Raw genomic sequence first — 27,443 nt, forward strand, 5'->3', positions numbered from 1 at the left:
GCTTATTTCCGCAAGTGAGGAGGTACCTCAATGTATCGCAAGCTTTTCTATGCCCGCTGATGAACGTAGGGATTTAGCTTCTTTCTTATATTGTTGTTTTTTTCTTTACTATGTGCGGTCTTTCTTTAGCTTTCGTGTTTGTAGCATCGGGACAACCTTTTGTTTTAAGGGGAAGCTATTGACATGTGTACTTGTTCATCTTTATCGGATCACCGCTTTTCACCGTCTAACAAATGTTATCGCTCAGTGGAGGACGCACCTGCAGGTATCGGAAGTTTCTCGAAGGTTATAATGGATTTATCTGCTCTGTGTTGTCGCCGAAGCCTGTGCAATCGGATTACATGTACATTCGCATCAAATGAGTAGCCCTTTGTGGAAGACACGCGGGCACCAGTGGTTACTCTGGAAAATTCGATCACTCATGTATTAAAGCCAAAGCGCTTGACCCACTGATGAAATTTTCGACGGGCTTTTGAGGGCACAGATTCGCCTAGCAAGACGTAAGTTTTGTCATTTACAGTTTCGGCGCTTACTTCACCGTCACTACTACGTCACAGCTGCCGGAACTGATACTATCACACCTTAAAACAGGCTGGAGCCAATGAAAACACATACTCAAATAATTTTCTTTATCAACAGCCTATATTTCTGTCAAAGTAGGAAAGTTATCTTCCTGTATATTTTTTGAGTGACAGAGGAGACATCATGGAAATTCTTAAAACGGGTAAGGCACAGGTCTTTTGCAACATTGGGGCCAGTATTTCTGAGCCGTGTATAGCGAAACGGTGTTTGGGTCAGGGCACCTGCAAAGAAAAAGAAAGATTGTATACGCGATTGCTTTGTAATAGTGGGAATACAAGGCAATTCTCCGGCTGTTTTGCCGATAAGCTTAGGAAGTGATGCACAAGTTGACTTCGTAGCATGCAAAATAAGCCTCGAGCGGGGTCGACGGAAATTTATAGCTTGGTTTCGTTTGCTAATTTTTTTAGAACGCTAATTTCATTATGCTGGTAATGTGTAACTGAATTTTTAAACTTTTTGGGCGTCTTTACTAGTTTCCTGAAAAGTGTGATATAACGAACAATGTGAATACTCAAAGAACGGTTTCACACTTCCAAACATAATGAACATGCTAAACTTCGGAGTGTTTATTTCCAAATGGCAACGTTTCCCCTACCGCTTCTAAACGATTACTTCTCGCAGTGTGTTGTTAGCCTTCTTATCGTTACCGTTCACATTCTGACAGTTAAATGCCAGAAATATCGCATACTCATTTGGCTAACCAATTGTTAATAATGTATGTGTCAACATTTTCCTACGTACTCTTATTCTTTAACGAACCCTTAAACACATGGCGGCATCCAAATTTGACAATTTCATTAGCATGCACTGACTCTTTAATAATTACGTATAATCTACTCATGCAGTTATGCGAATGATGCCAAAGCCCAGTAACGACGGGGTGTGGAGTACTCCTGCATTTATGTGTTTAGTGTAGCTGCGACAGCGACCGTGAAATTATCGTGCAACGGAGACTCGCGGTTGCCACCGAACTGTTAACTCGCGCTGAATAAATTCATATCCAAAGCCACAGCTGCTCCACCTTTCTGGCTAACCTAAACTGTGCCTAGTGCGTTCCTGGTCGCACGTCACGTGGTCGAACCGACGCCCTCGTCCCACTGGTCACGCGTTCATCTTCGCCTTAAACAGCTGGTTCCGATAAGGCTCATCATGTCAGCCTTCCCATACTGCCCCTGATGCTCGTGCCACTACACCCACGTTTGTCGTCGTTTTCTTCCAAAGCTGACCGGCTCTAGCTTGAAAGCGATCGTCCTCCGCGAAACTCTCCACGGACGTACGGAGAGTTTCCTCGTTGGGTACCCAAAGAAATGCTTGCGCATTGAGATAACCACCGAAGTATATCGAGTGAATCTGGAGCTCCAGTTTGCCTTAGAATGCGCTACAACTTGTTTGGAATAACACTTCTAAAAAGATCTATAAAAAAATCACAGTAACATACGCGACGCTCCTACCGAAAGATCTATTCATGCAACGTACTATTCAATCCACAGAATATTGAATGTTGCCTGCTACAACGTAAATCATTGAATTAGAACCTGCCATTACTGGTTCACTGTGGTTCTGTGGCTAGGTGTAGTGCTAAATCTGCTAAATCGCACTAATGGAGGAGTTACATTTGGCAAAAAGAACTCTTCCAATTATTTCTGAGAGTGGCCTTGAAGCGGGCGTGTCTTGTTAGGCATGTCAGCTACATTGTGAAAACGACGAAGACGAGGGCACAGGCGCGTTGCGGGCTGTTCTCTCAATTACGCTGTTTTGCGGTAACAGATCACAATTTACGAATGACGGGAGTTTCCTAAATGTGATATACAATCTCTGAATACAGTTCACCGAGGCAATTTGACCGTGTAACACGATTTCCTTCAAGTTGTGAGTACAGCTGCTAACAAAAGTGAAATCGTTCGCATCTGCTGCGCTTGCGTCGCATCACTTTGCCACCCGCCTATTAGAAACAGAACAGCATGACTCAAACTCAGGACGCCACCGCTTCTGCATCCGAAATTTGGGATATCGGCGCTCTGAAGCTCCTGAAATCCTGGCTGGTGGACCGCGCCCTTTGCTTCACCACCATAAAGTACCGTATTTGTTGAAATCATATTCCCTTCTAGAATGTAAGATAAGACTACACTATCAGTGTACCAATTTTTCGTATGGCCCTTCGTTCGCCTGAACACAGGTGACCAGTGCGTCATTATCGATAGCGTCCATCGTGATTGCGCGACACTAAAACAGCGGTGACCCCCGCCGTGTCAGCACGTATAGTGCTCCATAGAAAAGGATTCTGAAAGCACAAAAACGTGTATCCCAGGCAGAACCGTTGCATGCCGGTCGCGTGACGGAAGGGGACATGCTGCCACATCCGTTCCGTACGCTCAGAATGGCGGTCAAATTCACGCCCACCCTGACGCACGCGCGGCCTACGCATCTGCCATCCCTAGGCGCCTATGACAAGCGAGGCAAGCCCTATTGGTCGCTTGTGGTTGGGCCTTAAGGCTCGCAGCAAGACGAGGTTCAAGAATGCCTATAAGGCCAGCAACTAGGAGCCATGAGTTAAAGTTTTGAACGCTTGGCTCTCGAAACCCGAGCACGAAGCGAAAGCGTGTAAAAGCGGAGCTGGAAGACGAAGTAGACCACGGTTGCACTAGGGAGTAACATCCCTTTCCTGGCCCCTGGTACACACTTTTGTTTATATCAAACTCTTCAAGGCTCCTTAAGTTTATCACATAAGGGGTGCAAATACATCAGTAGATAATTTAGATGGCCCATATTATCGCACAATAACAAAGAAATACATGAGGTAAGTGGCCAATACGAAACCCACGAAAGCCTGAATACAATTTACATAAACTGAAACTGCACCGAACAAATAATTACATAGGCCAACTTTCCTTCTAAAAGAATACACAGTAGCGTGCAAGGTTGGGTGACGGCGGCCATTTTCTGCGGAAGGTTTTTGCACTCTTCAGCAGCAGTCGCGAAATGATCAGGCAGCACATCTAACATTGCACAGGTGGGCTAGTAAACTTGGAAATCTTTCTGTCGACGATGCGATGTCTGAGCTAAGATGAAAATATATGGTGCCTTACGATGCGAGTTTCGATAAATCTTGCCGGAAAGTGAAAGGACTGAAAGTGATGTGGCATATTTCGTACGGCTTCGAGCGCGTTTATGAAGCATGTTTGGTGTGGATTTCACATGGCGGATGGGCATACCTCATTTCTTCTGACAATTCACATTTAACGTGCTCTGTGGTGCGTTTTCAATGACGCTTCAGAAAACCACGCAATTGCCGATCGTTTAAAAGTATTAAAATGTGTGCGCCGAAATAATTTATTAAACATGGGGACATTTGGTTTCTTGTAAGGCTGTGAAACAGAGATGACAGCGTTAATGGTTACATATATAAGAATATTGCACGATGCATTTAGGTCCATAATCTATATCTGGAGGAGGATGTACCTAAAAATAGTTACAGGTACGGGTTAGTTGTGCGAGTGTTAACTGAAACAAACTCAGGATTATTATTCGGGAAATTTGCAATTTGTCGTTAGATATCGGGCATAAATATGGGGAGAGGATGTTTTAAGAATGTATTTATTGTGGGACCTCGTCGAGCGTTTCGCAAATAACACAACGATTTCTCCCCTTTGGATGCTCGAAACAATGTTGCTGTGACTATCACGCAGAAATATGACCAGTTGAGGAAAATGATTAGTGGTACGCACGCTATGAATATTTAAATTATTTTAGTAGACGAATATCATGATTTTAGGGTCTCTCATGCGTCTTATGCACGAGCAAGGCACGATGAATATTCAATTTGGGCGATAATGAAATCAATGCACGATAGATAGAATTGTGTTGCCACCCTTGTGGAGAAGAAGACGAAGTGTCTCTATCGAGCAGCAGCAGCAAAAATGCATACTGGTTTTAAAACAGACAAGGATACGTATTCTTTCAACATGGTCTCTGCAGCGGTGGCCTGTAGTTGCCGAACAGAACGTTTCCAACGAAAAAACTTGCGTTCACCGCATCATCGCCAACGGCTGTTTACCCGAGCGTTGTTTGCATTCCGCCTTTTCCCACATACAGCCTGGTTCCTAAAAAGTGAAGGACTGTTCCGCTTACACCATAACATTTCTCAACGCGCTCTCTTTGGCCATGTCCAGTCTCCTCTTCCTGTGACTTCACGCTAAAAATGCACCAGGTCCTCTCCAATCCATGCAAGACTAATGAGTATGGCTCTCTTAGGGAGTTCCAAACTCGTCCTGGAGCGTAAGCGCCTGCAACACTTATTTGCAAGCCCTGTTAGGAGATCGAGCAGAAACTTTTGACAAAGAGCTCATGCAGCGTCTACCAGCGTCCATGTAGATGATCCTTAACCTCTTCCTCTCGGCTTTGGCTATCTACACTGACTAAATCGTGGAAGACGCCTGCTAATCGCACCCTGCCCCTACTGTTGCATCAGCGCACTTTCCTGGCATTTCTGTAGCTACGCCGCACGCCAAGCTCAGGCCACGGCCTCGCTTAAGGAAATCATGGGACAGCGCAAAGGCATCGCGAGCCTCTTAACACTCGTTGCTTCGACTCTTGGGCAAAACCACCGAAATTGCGACCACAGTTCGTGCCCTGGAGTTTCCGGATATCCTTGACTCGCCACACCAGTGGCCGGGTTTGTTCCGCATGCCGGAACTACTCACTCAGGCCGCAACCATTTTGTTGGTACTGTTAGGATTGGGGGCTCAATCCCATCGCTCGTAACCCGTTGTCAAGATTGGAGTCCGGCATGAATTAGAAGGTAGCTGGCCCATGCCGTCGTCCAAATTATCCACGCTGAGGACGTTGATGAAGGGAAGGACGGCTTCTCATAGGGAACGAGGAATATGGGTTTATTTACAGTATCTACATGAAGTTTATCCGTCTAGGATGACTGCGAGAGAAAGTACATCAGTCTAACATGACTGCTTGAGAGAGAGAGTGCATCAGTCTAGCATGACTGCTTGAGAAAGTGCACTGCGCATCCGCACAACAGCGGTTTATAAACACCCGGTCCCCCCCCCTCCCTCGATCCCAAGGTGACGGAAACGCTCGTCCAGTCACCGTAAACAAGTCACCTCTCTGCGGGACGGTTTACACACACACACTCACACACACACTTCCTTGCACGAGGTTCACGGTCCGGAGCCGACGTCAGACGGACTTCGTAGAACTCGGGGCTTGCGTCAAGAAAGGCGCCTTTTATTCCCCGAGCTGACCCCCGCAGCGCGGCCGGTAGCCATTGTCTTGCGTCTCGAACGGGGCGTGGTAAGAGGCCTCAGTAGACGTTCCCGCGGGCACTCCCCCGCTCGCGGCAGACCAGGTTGGCGGTGGCGGGCTCAGTAACAATAGTTCGTCCGCCGAGTGCGTTTAGCCGCAATGGCGGCGAGGCAAGTGCGTAACGGTGGCATTCCAAGAAAAGGTTGCCGCCACTGTCGCAACTGGCTGGCAAAACTTGCATCTTAGCGGGCCGTTCTTAACAGTACCATCTGGGTTTTGGCGCTGCCACAGAGCGCAGGACAAGCCAACGTGCGCGACCGACTAATGTGGACAGGGACCTCTAATGGCAACGAGTGGTCCTCTCGACACTTTAAGTTGCCTCTATTACGTCACCGGCACCATCAGCAAATTGGAGTTTCTTCTGGATAGTAGCAAATAAGTCACTGTTTAGCTTGCAAATTTGGCTGAACGAGCCCTTTCACTCATATGCCCTTTCCAATAGGTGAATTGTAAGCGCATTCCTGTATACAGACACTGCTCGCTGCTTGTAAGTATTGATCTGTGCCCATCTTTGCGTTGAATTTTCGTCTTCATAAACATCGACCCTGCTATAGTCAGAGAACATTTCCTTCCCGACTTTCCTCTTCTGGTTGACATGACCAGAAAATAAATCCTCGACGCAAGCAGAAATCTGAGTCACGAGTGCATTTTTGTGCACGAGTGCCAGCACCATACGTGGATTTGTGGGCACCACTAGTTTCCTTCTATGAAGTCTGCACCAGGGTATAATAATCCTGCGAAATATTACGTCGTTCACCGTATTGTCACCAATGGCCTGCCGAGCTATGCCACACCACGCCGTATCACTCCCCAAAAGTCCCGCGTTGCAGAGCAGGAATTCGAGCACTTGGTTGAGATCGCCATTGTGCAGGGGATGTCAAGCATCTGGTGAGCGCCCTTGCGCACGGTTCTTTAGAAAATCGGGGGTCTGGCGGCCATACCGAGGCCTAAAGCAACCGTTCCAAAGCGCTAACTCCTTCCTACTCAGCATCGAATACTTCACGATGCACTCGCATGGATTATCGACATTCTCTAATCGCAAACTCGAGAAGGCATACAACCAAACTCCACTGAAGACGTCTCTAAGACCACCAATTTCACCCAGATGGGCTGTTCGAATTCAAAGTTGTTCAATGCCTGCTGAAATTAAGGTAGCCCCTACACCAAATTTCGCGTTAGCCCAATCCCAATATAGGGTGGCCCACCCAAAATTTAAGATGATCCTACCCAAGTTTCCTGTTGCACCCAAATCCATGTTGCGCCGCCACCAAAAAACTGCGAATCGTTAAGTGTTCATGCGCGAATATTTGGGTTGATCCACCCCAACTTTCAAGTTGACCCATCTTCACATCAACTCTAAATTTAAGTTGGCCCTCCCCCAAATTCAGGCTGGCCAATCATGATATCACCCCTAAAATTAGTTTAGCTCCCCCCCTCATATCATCCCCACATTTGGGCTGCCCTTCCATATATTACTTTCTCCTTCATATAATGCACAAGTTTAGGCTCGTCCACTTGCATATCACCCCGAAATTTAGGTTTATGCACCCCCATTAGCCCCAGTTTGGTTTGCTCACCTCCATATTAACCCCAAAATTTACCTACTCCCAAATTAAAGTTGGCCAGCCCAAGCCTATCTATTTTCTATGGAGTCCTATGTATTCCTTTGCGAAAGGTGTTGCGCTTTTTGCATTACAGATAGGACTTTATCCAAATTTGTTACAAAAATTTGTGGGGTAGTGGCCAAAAACTTCTACGCATTAAAATCATCATCCCGATGCCATAAACATCGGAAGAACAAATTAAAGCAAATTTAGTAAAGGAAAACAAACACAATGCCAGAGTTTGATAGCGCTGCTAGAACGAGGTAGAAAACAACATTGACTACTTCTGTTCGCCAGCGGCGATGCTCTGATATGTATAATGCCGTAGTCACGACCTCATAGTCCAGCACGCCAGTACGTCGGATGATGTTGTGGAGCCCGAAAAAGCGTAGCAAAATTTTCTAAAATCTCCTCCGCGGATCCTGGTTCTTGTCAGAACGCGGTTACTGGACTGGTATTCCACGTTCCATCACCGAATATTGTAGTGTCGGCTGTGCATTCTTTGCGTTCTCCATACGTAAGGGGAAGGCGGGTGACTTCTGCTTTTTCGGTGCGTTGCAGATAGGGAGGGACGTCGACATTCCATGCGACATTCCATTTCTCCTTCGACTGTTTGGCTTCTGTATTTGATGAGTTGCTACCATAAACTACGACATTTTCAAGACTTCTAGGCCTAGCAGGGCACTGACACCTAGGCTATTGAGTCGGCGTGGATTTCCGTTTTGGCGTTTTTGTGGAAGTGCACGCGTACTTGCAGTTACTCCTTTGTTTCGATTATGTGGCTTTACTTGCCGAAGCCACGAGTTGATTATGAGGCACTCCGTAGTGCGGGACTTCCGAATGATTTTAACCAGCAGAAGATATTTAACGTGCCCCCCATACACGGTACAGGGTCGTTTTTACGCTTAGCCCTCAATCAAATGTGACCGCAGCGGCCAGGAATTTTTTCCCGCGACCTCGTACATAGCAGCGCCTCATCACAGTCGCTAAGCCACCGTGGCGGGTAGTGTAGGTTTTGTTTAAATTCTACAGGACGCATCGCTTGCCACTTCAACTCGAACTCTGCTTTCGTGAGTTGGGTTGATAGCTCATCAATGCAAGTCCTTGACAAAGTGCCTGTAATAGGAACACAGACAAAGAAAGCGTTGCTCATCTTTCCTGGTGGTGGGCTGTGCTATGTTAGCGATGGCAGATTTTTGCTGCAGATCAGGACGGACTATAGATTTGATGATGACAGCGCCCAGGCACATAAGTTCATCGTAAGCAAAGCGATTCTCTTCCAGCTACAGAGTGTGCTTGGATGACGTCATGGTCAATAGCACTATCCCAAGCCGCCTAAGTTGACTGTCCGAATTCATGGAGAAAGCGACAACGTTGAAAGTAGATGAGACGGGTGTGCCCTTTCAAACCTACTAACACCGTGCCTCTGCAGCTGCCGAGCCTAAGTCACGTTAAACTCGTATAGGGCTTACGGTCTAATAAAGGCGTTCTTCTCGCAATCGCTCTCATCAACTTATATTTGCGAGCAGCCAGCCTTTAGGCACATCGAGAACAAGCGCGTAGCGTTGCAGAGCTGGCCGAAGACGCCGTAAATCCGTGATAGGGGGTTTAGCGTCCTTCTTTGTGATGTTGTTCGGCCGAGGATAATTGTTGCAGAAAGGCAGTTTTCACAAGAATCGCATTAATTTTAGAATTCTCCCCTTCCCCGCCTCCATATTATACTGGCCTATTAGGCATCGCTGCTCTAAGAGACCGCGAATCTAGGCGTACCGGATCTGCGCGTAAACGGTAGGGAACTTCATATTGGGCACATCCAGAACACGTTTACCTATGTGCATCCGTGACTGTTTTTGTGTGTGATTGAATTTGTCGCCAGAGAAGGTGACTGCTAGCAGTGTCGGAAGCATGCCCGGACTACGTGCATCTACATTTGCCCGTAGCTATTGTTTAGCGTGTGATAAAATTGCCTTGAGGTGAAATTCAGCGCCAGTGACACCTGAGCTTCGGCAAAAACCAGTGCTCGCTTGTGCGTGTGAAGTGTTTTTCTGGAAGAAGTTTTTCTGGAAGAAGCCTCAAGCAGCAATTAGCAAACAGTGGCCTACATCAGCCAGCATGAGGCATTCAACTATGAGCACATATTTACTGACGGCTTCCCTACACGGCATGGCTGCACCTGTGGTATCCTGCTTCCTTCCACTGGCCAGGTATTTTCATGGCCTTAGGGTAATTTCATCAGCATTGTCTAATCTGTATGCGATGAAACAGGTGACAATATACGTACTACGGCCGCTTCAAGAAAAATGGACAATCTTCACAGATTCCAAAACAGCATTGCAAAGCATCTGCAACAAAACCACTAAATCAAGCGATTACATTTTGGTCCAGGACATAGCTTACGTATACCACACGACATCTAACGCTGGACATGTATTTCATTGTATTCGAGGACATTGCGGTGTAGTAGGTAATGAAAAGGTGGATGAGGCAGCCCGCAAAGGCCGTTATCTCCTAAAATTTCTAGAGGAGGGTTTCATTAAAATTAAGTCTTCAGCTTTGGCGAAGCCATATGTGCTCTGTAAACTGTGTAGAAGACGGTCTTCATATTCAGGCGATGGCAGGTTATTTCTTAACATCGACCGAGAACTCTAATCTAGGCTATCACAATGTCAACGACGGCATCTGCAGACCCTCGATCACTGGCTTCGAGTAAACGCTGCTGAGAAGAAATCTTCTTTTTGGTAATGGCGAGACTACAAATGTACGTTCTGACAGCTGCGGCATCGTGGAGTACGTGCAGAAAATCTTGCTTGAGTGCCCATCTTAAAGGGACGTGTTACATCTACATAAAATGAAGATTAAAAGCTCGACCAAGGCCTCTTGATATTGACACGCATGCTGGGTCCCTGGCCGTGCCCATTAATAGAGTATAAACAATGGACTTCTGGTTTTTACATATTGAGTAAATTGATTTGCTTGGTTAAATATGACTGACGCACGTCGCCACATCAGGACCCTTATTTTATTTTATTTTCCATTAACCGTCGTGTTTTACCAAGATTACCTACCTCCACCGATTGAGACACTTATTTTATGCCGATAACATAACAAGTAGTGCATTTTGTTTTTAACTTTTTTTGGTCATCTTCTAGGGCCTTTCTTCTCCTTCGTTCCATTATTCGCTGTGTAGCATGTAGGCGAAAATATGCTAGCTAAACACACTTGATTTTTAAATGAAGAACTTTCTCTCTCACTAGAGATGGCTAGAGGTAAATGCGGCAGCATTGAGAAGTTTATTAAAAGGCAGCAATTCGTCACTTCCCCTCTTTGCTGCGTTGAGGGGAAATGTACGCCATGGAGTTCCCGGGCAAACACCACTTGAACGTCAAGTGCCGGCAACAAAGTGCTCCACCCGCCATTGAAGGCAACTGCTGACGTCGAGGCGCTTACTCGGAGGGTCATTTACATGTCGCATCAGTGTAGTCTGACTGCCAAATCTATTTTATCTCACTCGCGAATACACGAAAAGTGCCTCGCGCAGGCAGTCGTGTGGAACATTGCGTTTATTTGTGGGCTTCTTTCAATGTTTCAAATAATGACGTAATTAGGAGGTATGCAAATATAACCTGAGAATCTCCAAGCGACGGTAAACAACGTTGCCTTGGTTCGGCTGGGCTACGTGCCTATATTTTTTTTAACCTTGGTGCGTAATGATGGGTATACCTTAGATGTCTAGAAAAGAAGCACATGGCGTACACCTCGACCCATTTGTTACTACTGTGCATATTGTGGGCACATCGCGCGCTTTTCTCACAAACGCCAACAAGCCGAGCGTCGCGAATGTGGCACATACGACTTTTCTGAAGACTTTCCTGAAGGGGGGACTTTCTACCGCCATCCTTATGTCCCGCACCGCGGCCGCTTTCTATCGCCACCCGCTCCTAGCTGCCTTACCGCCAGACGCCGCTCGCCGTCCCCTCTGTCTCTATACGTCGCCACTTCGATGAGCCTCTCAATTTGCCGGTGGTCGCCCAGAAAATTAATATATGCAGCTTTTGGAGAAAAAGCTACATTGCTCGACACACAGAAATTCCTCCAGCGTCCGCATAATATGCTATCTGTTTTTTGTGGAAAAGTACACCTGGAAGCAATAATAGACATTGCTGCTAATACGACAATTATTCACTGAATTTGTGTTCGCGTCTCCGGAAAGTTACAACTCTCCACGAAAGACCTACACTGCTCGCAGGTCAAGGGCACGCCATTCGACCTTCCGCCACGTGCGCAGCTCGCGTCTATATTGATGGACGTCTGCACTGTGTATAATTCTTAGTGGTAAATTCCTGTGCCCAACAGCTGTTATTAGGATGGGATGTTCTTTCTACGGCGTTCATTTCCCTCTGCTGCCGGCAACATTTTCTCCACATGACTAATACCGCCCAGTCGCTTCATGCAGACGACGCACCACTTCGTTGGCTTGCTGCTGAAGACATCGAGCTGCCTCCTTGCCATCGGCGAATTGTTGCAATCACGTCCGATGTCACTGAGCACGATTTCGTGCTCGTACCATGATCTTCACGCTGTCTCAAAATACGGATAGCTTCTGCGTCAGGGCTGGTCCGATTTGACAATGGCTCCGCATTCGTCTGCGCTACAAGCCAACGTACGAAAAACTTTTCATTGCAAACGGCACTTCGTTGCCTTGCGTCACTAATACAGAGCCTCTCTCTGTTTACGTTAAAGCGTCTTCCTCTGCAGCTCCTCCTCTCGGCCGTTCCGCATCTCTCTCAGCCCTTTCAGCTGCCATCAGTTCCGACCTCACCCCTTCGCAGTCACAACAGTTGCTTCCGTTGCTGAAAATGCATGAAGCTTTGTTTGACGCGCATTATAGATCATTGCGACAGACTTCCATGACCACGCTTGGGATAAAGACAGATGGCGGGCCCATCGTTCGCCGTCGACCATATCGCGCATCACTAGCCTAGTGGTAAGTCATTGAAGAAAACATCCACGACATGCTGCAACGTTGGATAATACGCCCCTCCGCTAGTTCCTGGTCATCCCCCGTTGGGCTTGTTCGGAAGAAAGGCGGTTATATGCGGTTTTCCGTACATTACCCGGCACTCAACAAGATCACGCGCAAGCATGTATAGCCTATGCCGCTCATAGACGATGCCTTGGGTTCGCTGTAGGATGCCGAGTACTCCACCAGCCTCGATCTGCGTTCGGGCTACTAGCAAATACCTATGCATGAGGATGATAAAGAAGAAACAGCGTTTCGCACACAAGAGGGGCTAATCTAATTCAGTGTTATGCCTTTCTGGCTCGGCAATGCCCCCGTTTCATTCGAACGCATGACTGGCACCGTTCTGCGTGGCCTGAAGTGGAAGATTTGCTTGTGTTATCTGGACGATAGTTTTGTTTTCCCATCAGCCTATTTGCAACATTTTCAATGTTAGGACATTGTTATCACGTGCCTTGCTGAGGTTGCCTACAGCTGCACAAGAAATAGCGCCATTTTGCCAGCAAGATAATTAAGCTCTTCGGACATCTTGTGACCAAGGTCGGCGTTAATCCTGATGCCGACAAAGTTTCAGTGGTTCTTCACTTCCCTCCACTGGAAAAGGTTAAATATTTGCGTAGTTTTCTTGACCTCGCTTCTTATGTTTGCCGATTCATATGAGACTGACTCAACAGCTGCGCCTTTGCAAAAATTACTCTGTTATGGTGTTCCCTTTAAGTGGTCTCCCAAATGCTAATCAGCGCTTATCCATCTGAAAAATGCTGTGACATCTGAACCAGTAATTCGTCTTTTCGATTAAACCGCACCCAGACTTCTGATTACGGACGCTACTGGTCACGACATTGGTGGTATTCTACACAAAAGTAATACTTTAAGTGAGAGGTTTGTTGCGTACGCAAGCCGCGTACTGAAAAACGCCGAGAAGAATTATACCGTCATTGAGCAGGAGTGTTTAGCTGTCGTTTCTTCGGTACAGAAGTTTAGGCCTTGTCTCCACTGGCGCCATTTTACCATCGTTACGGACCACCATGCCTTATGTTGGCTTTCTCCGCTCAAGAATTTTTCTGGGCGCATCGATTGCTGGAATATCCGACTGCAAGAATACGACTTCACTGTAATATACAAGTGTGGTAAGAAGCAGCAGGACGAAGATGCGCTTTGTCGCTGCTCATTTCCTACGGCACCAGGCCATGGTTCCGCTACTACCTTCCGCGGCAAGCTTTCGAACGGTCCTTCCACATCGGTGTTGTACTTAACCGCTATTGACTAGATTCGTTCTGATGGCCATGGATGACCATGAACTCGCTGACTCGTACTGTCGGCGCATTCTAAACCGCCTTCCGGGAAGTTCGCTACCGCCCGACGCTTGCCTTCATCGATAGCTGATGCAATTTAAGATCGAAAACTGCGAAAACGATCGAAATCACTCTCACGGTCACCGCTTGGTGCCCGTGTTGCCTTGCGGTATTCGCACTCATGTTCTTCAAACCTATCATAATATGAATGCTAGCCACCATGGCTTCTATAAAATGCACAACTACATCACAGGTTGCTTCTGCTGTACTGGCTTATCCGCTAGCGTAGCGAGGTACGTCGCCTCCTGCGCCTTTTGCCAGAGCAGGAAGCTCCCAACATCAGCTCAAGCTGGAAAGCTGCAACCACTCCCGTGTCCATCGGCACCATTCGAATTCGTTGGCGTTGACCTGTATGGTCCCATGCCCCGACTCTCGCCGGTAATCCATAGATAGTGACAGGCGTCGACCACTTCACAAGTTACGCCAAAACAGCTCGCCTGACTTCCGCGTCAGCTTCGATGTGGCGGCTTTTATACTTCAAGCATTAATCTTGCGCCACCATTCGCCCCGTGTCATCCTGAGCGACGTGGAACGGCATTCCTGTCAAAAGTAGTATACGAATTGCTCCGAGACTCGGGTATCTCCCAAAACAGAACTTCCAGTTACCACCTTCAAACCAACGGCCTGACTGAGCACGCTCTCCAATATGATAGCCATGTACATGCAATCAGGCCAGACGAACTGGGACGTAATGTTGCCATTCGTGAATTTTGCGTATAAAGCCGCCGAACAACGCACTACTCGTTACTCGCCATGCCTGTTCCCCGTCTTCTTTCCTTGACCTCTCTTTCTTCTTCGCCCCTGTCGTTCCAGCTGCATCGTCTTGTGAACAATATAGATCGCATATATCCCACCTCCTCTATTGTCTCTAGCAAGCTCGCATGCACACTGAAGCAAGGCAACATGATCGCAAGAACCTGTATGACACATCTCATCGGGCAGTGTTCTTCTATCCTGGCGATGAAGTGTGCCTCCGGACATGAGCTCGCACTCCTGGGTTTTGCGACGTCTCAGTTTCGGTTCATAGGCCCATACACCGTCTTGGAGCAGGCTTCTTCTGTTAATTATTGCGCTCAATCTGTTGCTGTTCGCAATGACAGCCACCCTCACGCTGAAGAGAGTGTCCGCGTCTGTCGTATGAAGCCTTATACAAAACGTTCGCCGGCCCTTTAAGTTGAGGCCAGGCTGGTCACTCGCACGCAGAGAAAATTAGTGTGGGAATTTCCTATGAACTTCTTCATCGTCTGCAGTTGATAATCATCACATCGGGTTCGTCGTCTTGATCGCTTGTGGGGACTCATCTTGAGATTGATCCGTGCCTCTAGTGGGATCGGTCCGCCACGTCTTCCGGGCGGGTTAGAGGTTGTGTTACCTGTTACGTCACAATATATCTAATTTATTGAAGATATTACCATTGAGGATGGTAATGGTTATTCATTGTTACACCTGTTCTTCGCGATTGTGTGTTTCATGCATATTGCGTCTACCAAGTTCACGGCAAGCGCCCAATAATGTAAGTTCGCCTTGTTGTTCAGATTCAATTCAATTCAATTCAGTTCAATTCAATTTTTATTTTTCCAGAAATAATAGCTCCTGGAAAGGGTCAACAGCTAAAAGCTGTCTAAACAGCTTGACTAGGCCCATGACCCCTCTACAAGGCAGTATTGATGTGCAGCAACAGGTAGTGTCCATGACATCAAGAAATGCGAAGAACAATTAATTATAGAGTAGCATGAGGGCAATTAATTTATAAATCTAAAGCATATGATTGCAAAATGTGCGTAATAACTTTATCTATAGTTGTAAACATATGACATTACAAACAAAAGAATTTAAAACACCAGAATATAAAGAAAAATAGAATACATACATGTTCATGTGAAACAGTACTTGCAAAACAAAAGGCAAACATACATAGCCATTCAGTCTTTGGATACAAAATACATTCTCAGTCCTTTTACGCCGTAACTGATCACACATTTATGCTCATTTAGAATAAATGGCAAATTATGCTGTAATGACTGAACTTTATAATTATTTCAAAATTTCGTTTGAAGCCAAACATCATGGTTACGTGTGGAAAGTGTAATTTGTCTTTTTCTTAGAGATGCTAGATTCATTAGAAAACCTTGGAAAGCTACAGTAGAAAAGTAAAAGGAGCGGAGCAAGCGATACGGATACATATATTCTGCCCTTATTATATTGTAGCTTATAAAAGCACTTCGTGTGGGAGACTGGTAATCAAGGTTTGCAATATGTCGCATGATCCTCTTTTGTAGTACACCTATCTTTGCAACGTTTCTTTTTGTCGTTGTAGCCCATGCTAGACCACGGTAGTTAATATATGAAGCAAACAGTGCATGATAAATTTCGATTTTAGCCTGTGTTGGAAGAAGATGTCGGCAACGAGATAAGATTCCCGTCACTGCAGCTAGTTTTCTATAAACATGTCCTATGTGTTTACCCCAACTTAAGTTTGAAGAAAACATAACCCCGAGAATTTTGTGTTCATTCACTACTTGAACTTCTTGGTCTTAGCTCTAAATATTACTACTTTCGTCTTCATTGGATTTATTCTAATGCAATTCAAATTGGACCATAGGTGTAATTTGTCAAATATTTGATTACATTTGATAATTAGATCGTCTGCATTAGGACCCGAAATTAATATGCTGCTGTCGTCCGCATATATGATAAATTTTGCGGTTTAATCAATGCTCACAAAACCATTAATATATATATTAAAAAGCAAAGGCCCTAACACGCTGCCTTGTGGTACACCATTTTGCACTGGTAAAAAAAAAAGGATTGTTGATTATATACACTTCCTGCTTCCTGTTTTCTAAGTAAGACTCTATTAGAGCCAAAGGTGTTCCGCGGATTCCAGTAAGTGAAAGCTTGTAAATTAAAATATTATGGTTGAGACAGTCAAACGCCTTACTAAAATCGATAAATAGGCCGAGAGTGAAAAGGTTGTCTTGAATATTTTGCACAATGATTTCTTCAATGGTTAGCAGAGAGCGGTTTCGGTTGATCGCCCTTTCCGGAAGCCGAATTTGGCGTCACGTATAATATTCTTACAATGGAAAAATTTAGACAAACGAGTGAATATCACCTTTTCTAATCCTTTGGAAAAGATAGGAATGACAGAGACTGGCCTATAATTGCTTGTGTCGTTTCTGTGACCGCCTTTGAATAAGACGGTCACCCTACTTTTCTTCATTTCAACACGATAGACGCCAGTTTCTAGACTCAGGTTAAAAATATGAGCAATCAAGAGCTATGAATTCTATGACATACTTAACTTGTTTTATTTGAAGGTTATCTATGTCTAAGGCCTTGCTATTGTTTAAGTTCATGAGTGTCCTGTAAACCTCTAATTCGTCGGTAGGCTCAAGGAAAACACTGTTGGCGCATGTGTTCATCGGCATTCCTGAATTCGGTATCTGATTTATTGGTATTCCAATGTTCCTGAAATGACTATTGAAATGGTCAGCAAGTGCTTTCCCCGATAGTTCACTTCCTTTTGGTTTATTCTTCCTACTGACGCGTTCTTTCTGCTGCGGCCCATAACGTCATTTATCAATTTCCAAACTACATTGGGCTGTTTTCTTGCAAGTTCAGAAAATATCTGCTGATAATATGTTCGCTTGGCGTGTCTAAGCTCACCGTTTGGTTTGATCAAAATTTCTGGCGACCGAGTACGTAGAAAAGCGTGGTAAAGCTTATTCTTGTTCTTTATCATTTTAATATATGTGGGTGTGACCCACGGTTTTCTGATCTTTCTTAGTGTTTAATTTCTTTGAAAGGAAAATGTGAAGAGTATATTTTTATGAATTCGGAAATGAACTTTGTGTACGCAACATCTGCGTCATTGATCCTGTATAAGTGGGACCAATCGTGAATACTAATGTTGTACTTGAATGTTTCCAGAGCGCTATTTGATATATATTGAGCATAAATGGGCGTTTCAGGACGCTTGCAATTTTTCGGATCTGTGTAATAGAACATATACACAGGACAGTGATCGCTAATACCTGAGGTAATGGTACCAGCTTGGTTGACGATAGTTTCAATATTGGTAATGAGGAGATCAATACAGGATAAAGTAGTCTGTGTAACACGTGTAGGTGTGTTGATTAAATTCATGAAACCAGTCGACTGAACGGTAATAAGAAAATGTTGGGTTATGGCGCTATCCCCTGGGACATCTATATTGAAATCTCCTCCGCAAATGAGGCGAAAATTATTTGCGCTAACGTAGTCTAAAAATGTTTCAAAGAAGTCTATGAAACTTGATATAATGCTATTCGGAGGCCGGTATACTACCGCTATTATTTCCAAGTTGCATTTCAAGGTCGACGTCTCATAATCACTCGTTTAAATGCAGAACTCCGGAACAGGAACGCAATGGCGCTGTGTTTCAATGTACGCGGCAACACCGCCCCCGCGCCTGTTCGGCCGGTTAATGAAATAATTGCTGTATCCATTTAGCCGCAGTGCGTTGCTATCGCTATTGAACCATGTTTCAGTTAGCATAATAATACTAAAATGAAAACTAAATTCGCTGAGCAGTTCTTTTATCTGGTCTTCTTTATTATTAGCGGAGCGAGCATTGATATGTCAAATTGAACTAAGAGGCTGGTGTGGAAGCTGAATGCGAGAGGGTAAAATGAAATCGTAATATTCCATTTTGACCGTTTATGACGTATCGACGTATCAAATAGCGGAACTTGGTTCAGGGCCCGTCCGCTTCACCAGATAAAGGAGCACCAGTAGCTTCAGGGACCGGGCCTATCTTTGCAAGGTCCCGTTCACAAGATATATATATATATATATAGATGACAGATTAAACTAGGGTTCTTTGTTAATTTTTATAATAACGGCGAGGTGACTCGTCGATCATCCACTGTCTGATCCGCGGGTGTAGCGCGTTACTTCTATAGATGACTAGTTGAAGTTTCATGGGTAAACGCTGGTGCTCGCATACTTTCCAGGACGTACAACGCCATTCGCATCACGCATACCATCTGATCACACATGGTTCGGCGAGAACACACAGAACATATAGAATGAAAGTTAACAATAGAATAGCTTCCAAATCATGTAGGCGTGTGCGGCACTTTGCAATAGCGTTAATTTGTTAGCGGGCGAAATGCAGTCTCTGGAAAGAGGACCCATAAGTATACGTGTCAATAGATAGACAGATAAATAGAAAGATAGGCAGACAGATTCGTCTAAAAAGTTAAGTAGGTAAAGAATGCTGCTCCCATTAAAATCGAGCTCAGCAGGGCATGCGTGCTGTTGGCCAGATAACCGGTGATTTCTTATAGTTGTGGAATGGGTCGCAAGAGAAGGGAAAGACAATTGAGCAAGGCAGAGGAAAAATGCGATGGAAAATGTGGCATTGAGCTTGGTGTACACATACAGAAATATTTCCATAAGGATCTCGGATTTGCCATGCTTCTGTCAGTACACACAATGAACACCGAGGTAAAACTAGCAACTGTTTCTTCTTCAGAAAATCCAGACTAACACACACACACATATATATATATATATATTATATATATATATATGTATATATATATACGTATATATATATAGCAGGAAACCACGGAGCAGAGCGATACCACTGATCGATTTCAGCGCCGCATCAACTGCCTCCTCTCATTACCGCCTATTTCTATAGTTGCTCAAACTATTACGTGTGTATATATATATATATATATATATATATATATATATATATATATATATATATATATATATATATATATATATATATATATATATATATATATATATATATATACGTAATAGTTTGAGCAACGGCTCAAACGGCTCCCCATGTGCACTTTCACTTAGACAGCGTAGGGCGCGCGACGTCAATGTTACGGCCATTGCACTTTCTATGGAATATCACGGCAGCGGCGACGCCGATGGCAGAAATGCGTTTTGAGTATCCATATAATTGCTACCACAGCAAAACCTTCTCGATGCTTAATACATTAAAAGTGCATATTTTTATTGGTTCAAAATAAAGAGTTGATATTGATCTATAAGTGTGCATTCATAATATTGCTCAGCCGATATTAGTAAGAAGATGAAAGGCAACTTACCCCGTCACTTCCACTTGAGCCGCTGAAACGTTGCAAAATAACTTTTCGCATGGCCATTCACTCACACGTGTCTCATTATCGTTCATTTCCGTATCAAAATAAAGGCACTGTGTACCTGGATAAAAATGAGCACTAAATTATGTAAAGACTTTTGAAAGCTTTATGAAACTAGAGCATACCAGAATAATGTTATTATTATCGTATTACGTTCATATTACGTCCTGTGTGCCACGCGGCCAAACGGTTTTTACTGAATAAACATTTTAGCACCGGACTGTTACATGAAATATGTATGGTTTGTGTCACGCCTAACACCAATTACCCCGTGAGCTAAAATGAAGTTGTTAATTGGAACAATGAAGGCTTCTATTTCTAGCGGACTTTGGCAAGGCGTAACCATGGCAGCCGTGGCAGGCGTCACAAGAGCTGCACGAAACACAGCTCAATAGCGATCGCTGTTACACTCTTTTAATTAATATTTTGATATGCGCCAACTGGTAACATATACATTACAGTTTTCAGTAATGGCTTCTCTAACCGGAAAGCTAGTTTGAGATGGCTATCATGTGAAATAAACTTTCTACAGCTTTAAAATACACTTCAGCAGCCCCTATTGGAAATTTCAGTTTGTTCTGAAGGTAAAATCCACCGTCTAAGGAGCCTGTTACTGAAATAAAGTTTCAGATAAGTCCTATATTGGAAGACATACAACGAATAGAGCTTTCCTCTCCTCATTCAGCCCCGATGCAAGCGTCAAGGTCAACAGAGATACTCTTTCAGTTTTATCGGACTAGCGGCAGCGTCAGCACTAGAGTTCCGTCCCTGCCTTATAGCATACTGAGGCCGATGGATTGCGTCACATCCTCGTGATAAGGCCAGCTCATCCTTTACAGCAAAGCTGTTTATGGCTAGGGTTTCGTGAAATTTGAATGCGTGCCCACGAAAACAATCATAATCAGCAATGGCTCGTGCGGCTTCTCGCGCCTTCGTCGTCGTCTTCTTCCACAGCTGCCTCACTTTGCGTTCATCGTGCCAGCGTTGCCAGAATGCCCCTCCCTCTGGAAATGTGCTGACGGCACTGGCCCACTGCCACTCAGGGCGGCGAGTTCGTTCTCAAATTGTTTGCCGCAATACAATGTCGAAGGAAAAGCTGAATGTACTTAATGAATCTGCATAACGGCTGTATAGCACGAATGATCAGGAAGGTGTAAAAACAAATGTGTATGCGTGCCTTCCGTAACTATGAGCAGCGACCAGGACAATAAATGTGTTCGCACATTTTTTCAAACCTCTGTGTCGCCTTTGCTACACAGGCTTAGCTGGTCATCCACCATCACAGAGGGAATGGCTCATGACATTTCCTTCTCTTCTTTGTCTCCTTGTGACATTTCATGTGGATGTATTCTGCGCTCCACGTTGGGTGATTCATTAAAGTCAACTGCGACGGTGAAGCCCTTGCAAGCAGTGTGTATTGCGGACAGGCAAATGGATCGGGCCACATCTATACATGGGCGGTCCCCGCTAATATGGACTGGGCCCAAGCGATTTCGATGTATCGTGAAGGGCAAAGAGCAGATTGCTAATAGAATCAGATTGGAATAATTTTGCGTTGTACCACGCCTTGATTCGCTCCCTCAGAGGACGCCTGTTTTGAATAGGTGTCCGCGCGCTCTTTTCTATCAAATCCTGATCGCTTCGTGCTGCGCAGCCATTTTCTTATTTTGCAGACGCGATGACCACCGACTGGTCGACCCCCCGCGACCTTTTGTTTGATCGGCGTAGGCACGGTGTGCGCACTTAAAAGAGACGGTTGTCATAGATGCAGCAAACTAGAACTCCATAAAGGCATAAGCATTTTAAACTGACAATAATTGTGCGTGCTGCGCCAAATGTTGCGCCGACACGGAAAACATTCGGCATGAGTAAGCAATCTTGTCTGCTTCTTGTCTGGTTTATTGCAAGCCTAAGTTATACTCGGGGCATATTCATAGCTACAGTGTTCTGTTAGTAACAGGTCATTTTCGAAGTACCCATGTGGGAATTAGAACTGAGTGCATGTCCTAAATGACTGTTCCAAAAATATATCAATATGATATTATATTACCTTGGACTAATTATGAGTCTCCAAGGTTATATTTAAGTGCTTTAGAAATACATTCCAACGTGTAATTAGATATTTTATCGAAACACCAAAAATAATTCTGTAATTGCTATAAGATTATTCGTATTTATTTATTTATTTAATTACATATATTTTAGCCAAATATAAGCCTACAGGAGGAGTGAGAACGCTATACTCACTGTACATTACACAGTAAAAACACACATAAACACAATAAGATCAGTGATCAAAAAGAAGTGCTTTAGATGTTAGCGAAGTGCTTACCAGTGGCAGCTATGAAATATTTTATTGATAGTGAACGAATGTTAGCGGGTAGAGAATGCCAATGCTCTAGTTTACGTGAAAAAATGCTGTGCTTGAATATGTTAGTACGGGCGCGAATAGGTGGTGTGATCAAGGCATGGGAGCTACGGGTACAATTTGCGTTAGGAAATGTGATATAGTGACAATTATAAAGACCAGAGGTGAAGTTATTAATCGCATATAAATGTTTAAAGTCTTCAATGGGATAACGTGAAAGTAATGGCTCAATGTTCAAAGATTGTTGAGCACACGTTGTTGAGAAAGGGCGGCTGTAATTTTGGCAAATGAAACGGATGGACTTTCGTTGAACGTTATTGAGCAAGTATATTTCGCATTGTTTGTAGAGGAACCAAACGAAATATGCATATTCCGGAACAAGGCGAATTAACGTTTTATATAATAGCAATTTAGTATAGCGAGGGATGTTAGCTAAAGTTCAGTGCAAATAACCACATTTTTGATGGCTTTCCCGTTTACATATTCAATATGTTTAGACCATGAAAGTCGTTTGGTTACACTGACACCTGAGTATTTATACTGAGACAATCTTTTAAGTTTAATGCCACCCAGAGAATAATCCAACGAAAAGGGGCTCTGTCTATTCGAAAATAACATCACCACTGTTTTACTACAGTTGATGTTCATTTGCCACGTTTTGCACTAAGCGCAGAAAGACATACCGATTTGGGCAAGAGAGTGGTAGTGATCGATCTAGTTAATAGATTCGTATATTAGGCAGTCATCTGCATAAAATCTGATTTTAGTTTAGGTGCTACGATGTAAATCATTGATGCATATTAGAAATAATAAAGCACCTAAAACGGATCCCTGAGGAACGCTCGACGTAGCGTCTAAAGGAGTTGAGTCCACTGAATTAAAAGAAACAAATTATGAGCGATAATGAAGAAAACTAGCTATCCGAGAAACAAGAGAGGGATTATTTAATACGGCGTTTAATTTTGCCAGTAGTTTGTAATTATTCAGATAGTCAAATGCTTTAGTGAAGTCTATAAAAATGGCATGCACTTGATTACCTAGGATGGGTTAAAAGCTATATCATAAACGAAATCAACTAATTGCGTGACATTGCTTTAACCACGACGGAAACCAAGCTGGGTAGATGTTAGAGCATCATTATAGTGAAGGATTTTGATTATATGTTTGTGAATACTGTGCTCTAACATCTCGCATAATTCATATCTCCCCGGTTTTCCTAGAATATATTTTTGAAACCTAACCTTTATGTGTCAAATCAAACTTCCGTTTACAAACGTCTCATATGTAACATTCACCATAACAACTGCCTAAATTAGTAGGAGTGACTTTCGAAAATGTATCTATTGTTACGGCTTTTCTTGAACGTCATGACAAATCAAACAATGTGCCGTGCACGGAGTGTGCGTATCTTCTCTAAGACTTCCAAGCATTGTCTTTGCTATTTTATAAATGTCCACGCAGTGTGAATACCTAAAAAACTAACCTAGACATCTTTCTAATACCCCTGTCCCGGGGCAAATCTAATCTAATTTAGAACCAATTACATTGCCTCATATAGTCATTTGTTTTGTGTTAAACGGGAAAATGTAACGACATTCGTTCAAAACGAGTTTTTTGAACGAATGACTTCGTTCAGAAACCGAAAATGCATACACGACACCAAGAGCTTACCGGTTATCTTCGCAAACCGCACAATGCTTTTTCGTTGTTTATGAACAAGTTCTTATTGTTCTGTCGATTTTATTACGGAAGTATTGCTTTAACGACGGTTAAATGCATAGCAGTGCCTAATTACAGAAAGCTCCACTAAATCCATTGACTAGACGACCGCCTTTGGCTTTGGCTATGGCAGTGTGGCAGGCCGTTCTGTTGTGCAAAAGTGGTCTTCATCGAGCAGAAAGTCATCTGCAAAGCCATCGCTGTGATCATACTAGCGAGCAAGCTTCCAAAAATGTTTTTACAGCACGGTTAGCAATTCTCGACATTCACCACTGACAGCATCAGTGCGCGGCACTGGCTGAGGATATTGTTGATTGAAGTCGTGAAGGTCTTACTCCCACTGTTGCTCATCGGGGTCCTGCAGAATTTCACAGATGTTGGGCAGGATGGAAGCAATTTGAATGGCTTATTTTGCACTCCTTAGCTAACACCTCATCCTGTTCGATGTGTATCTGATACAAGCTTTCAGTAGTTTGAAGGAGTTTCTACCCTTCCTGTTCTTGACAGGTATTACTTGAAAACTCCTACACGTCTACACGTATCCTGGTGACAGTACTTGGTAATGGCTTGAGTAGGTTAGGGGTCAAATGCAACGCCTCGTCGCGCAATATTATAAGGGCCGCTTTTCTGCCCTCGATTTGTGACACAGGTGACGTGATATTGCTGGTTTTGACCAAGTTGCAGACCCTTGTGTGGCCGCAAACACTGTCATCATGCTAGCAGCATGTCCTTCCGGCATTTATGTATCGGTACACGTACTGATCGTCCAACAGTGCCAGAGGTGCCTGCGTAAAATAGAAACGTTAAAAATAAACCGAAAGATCAATCTGTAGACACTCTGAATACAGAAATCTTAATTTATCAGTTTCCTTAGATAGCTAGTAATTCATAACAGGTACAGTTGAATTCTAAGTAACAAGAATGCTGAAATCTGCAAATATTTACTTTTAGCACACGTCTATAGTGTTTTAACCCGCGGAAAGGTGGAAGAAACATATGAAGAACGCTTACCTCTCTTTATAGTTGTAGTAGTCTGGAGGATACTCTGCTGGTGGAGATATTGCAATATGGCTGCCGCCCAAGGCGCTGGTGCCTTGGGGAATGCCGGTCACAGTTTGGAAATTCCTGAAGTCCTTGTGAATTTCCTCAGGACGGATCATTGGAAGCCAGTGAGCATCCAGCATCTTGATTACCACCGAAAATAATTGGCTGTAGGCGCCGATTTCCGATGCTAAAGAGAGGTGCGTAAGAGACACGTATTCTGCTGTCGAGAGCAGCCTGTATAGTCTGATGGCGGCGTGTTTTTACATGGATAGAACCAGCCACATATTATGTCCTGGCTTTCCAGTTTACCTCGTCAAGTGCTCGAAAAGTAGCGAAACATGGCAGGTGTCATGCGGAAAATCTATCTTAATTTTGCCTCATTAAAGTGCAGTAGCTTGTCCTCGAACCACCTTTCGTTAAGGTGAATAGTCTTTTGCTCCCGGTGTATGGAAGACGAGGCAGCCACAGAAGCAGCCATCGTGGTCGAGTTTGCGCGAAGTCCCTCTTCCTAAGCCCTCGAAATTTCTGCTTGCGCTTCTAACTCCAAGTTCAGCGGGCTTTTCTCGTTCCAGAGATGACACGCAGCTGCCGGTATTATTAATCTTCAGCAGAGATAGCGGATACGCGTGTCGTAGTTTCCGCCATTTTGCTTGCTTTGTCTTCGCCTTGGCTTGACTCGATTTGCTGGGCCGCGTCGACAGCTCAATCGCCCAATAGCGCAGTGTGCCAGGGAGGTACAGATATCTCCACGGAATATACGATAATTGAAAGATAATTATTATAAAAAAGTGGGTTTTAGGTTCTTTTTGGCTCTTCTTGAACTACTGTCATTGTTATCAGTAAATAATTACATTACTCTTCGCCTTGTGGCAGTGCGCCGTGATAATGACTTTAACCTCAACAAATGTCATTCGTTAAACACAACATTATATTTTTTATAAACCAGGGGCTTTAAACATGTTTTTCCATGATGTCAAGCGTTACAAGCAACTTACCGTTTATGAGTGGTACGGGTACCCATGTGATTGAACTAACAGTGCAGAATGTGGCTAGAACTACACTTAAAAACGACAGTCGACGGACGCCCATAGTGTTGAAGAGCAAATATATTCTTGGCCGCTTACAAATAATAACACATTCAGACACTGGCACTGCCTCTTTATATACCCTTTCATTGCACACTAAACACATGTGAACAGAAAATGAATCTGCAACCTTTACCGGAAAAATATGCTGCTCATCGCATTTCCTAGGAGTTCTTGCGTCAACCTTCCTGCACAGAAAGTTTGTTCACATCTCTGATGACGTCCAGAATGAGCTCTTTCAAGGAACGCTTCTTTGTAAATGATTGAGTCCTTGCGTAAAGCCTGAAGTGCTCTCTGCGGTATTAGGTATTCAACGCGGCGTTCTAGTCACTCGAGAATGTTACACTTAAAAAAGATACACTTATGTAACCATATAACTAGCAACGGCGAATGTTACTGGCAAAACCTACGATAGTAACGCGTGCAGCTTAATAATTTATGCAACGACATTCACCAACCGTGCTAGGTGAATGTTACGGAGACTTATTTCAAAAAGCGAGGATGCTTCCTTGGTTCCTGGCTGTGGTGGCAGCACTTCCATGCTAGCTATTCCGTCCGTGTACGTAGAATAAGTGGCGCTATGACAGCCCCAGTGGCCAACCTCTACCTGGTCGATTCAAATATGGCGTCCTTCATACGTACTGATAACATTGTGTATGCTATTGTGGAAATAATTTTCGGAAAGGTATTTTCTACACTGGCTGGATCCGTTTAGTAAATCTTTAACGAGCTTTTTTTTATTTATCCTTGGTTATGTTGAAGAAGCGGTTGCTTAACACACTACACGGAAACTACCAACAATAAGACATTTTTGTTCTGCGTGAATTACTTTACCACGGTAATTCCTCATCTGTTTATATGCTCATCGAAATCTAAATCACGGCTGTTTCTGTGTGTTTGTGGCTTTGTTTATGAACTCGTTGTGGCGCAAATTGCATTTTACTTTTACACTCTTATGTTCATAGGCGTATAGGACTGCGCTGTGGATTTCTCACCGTATGATGTGATTTTCTTCTCATTTTTTTTTTCTTTTTCCTACGTATGTTTTTTTTATATTGTTGTTTCTGCTATGAGAAAAGGAGTACCCATCACCATTATAAGGTGGCTACGTCTCTTTCTTTTATTTTCATTTCAATAAAAAAAATACGACATTCACATCATGAACGCCATAATT

The 27,443-nt window shown here is 44.1% G+C and overlaps 2 long non-coding RNA genes across 2 annotated transcripts in view; one reads left to right on the forward strand and one right to left on the reverse strand.

The window, feature by feature from the left end:
• Positions 1–27,443, forward strand: part of LOC126538752 (uncharacterized) — a 316,846-nt gene that overhangs the window by 224,976 nt on the left and 64,427 nt on the right. The window lies entirely within an intron of this gene.
• Positions 630–26,367, reverse strand: LOC129386744 (uncharacterized). The gene is made up of 3 exons (XR_008614055.2): positions 26,180–26,367; positions 20,000–20,114; positions 630–803 (listed from the first exon to the last, which is right to left on the reverse strand). It is a non-coding gene; the product is annotated as an uncharacterized lncRNA (long non-coding RNA).

The sequence above is a fragment of the Dermacentor andersoni genome, chromosome 8, assembly GCF_023375885.2.
Source record: "Dermacentor andersoni chromosome 8, qqDerAnde1_hic_scaffold, whole genome shotgun sequence".
NCBI classification, from domain to species: Eukaryota; Metazoa; Arthropoda; class Arachnida; order Ixodida; family Ixodidae; genus Dermacentor; species Dermacentor andersoni.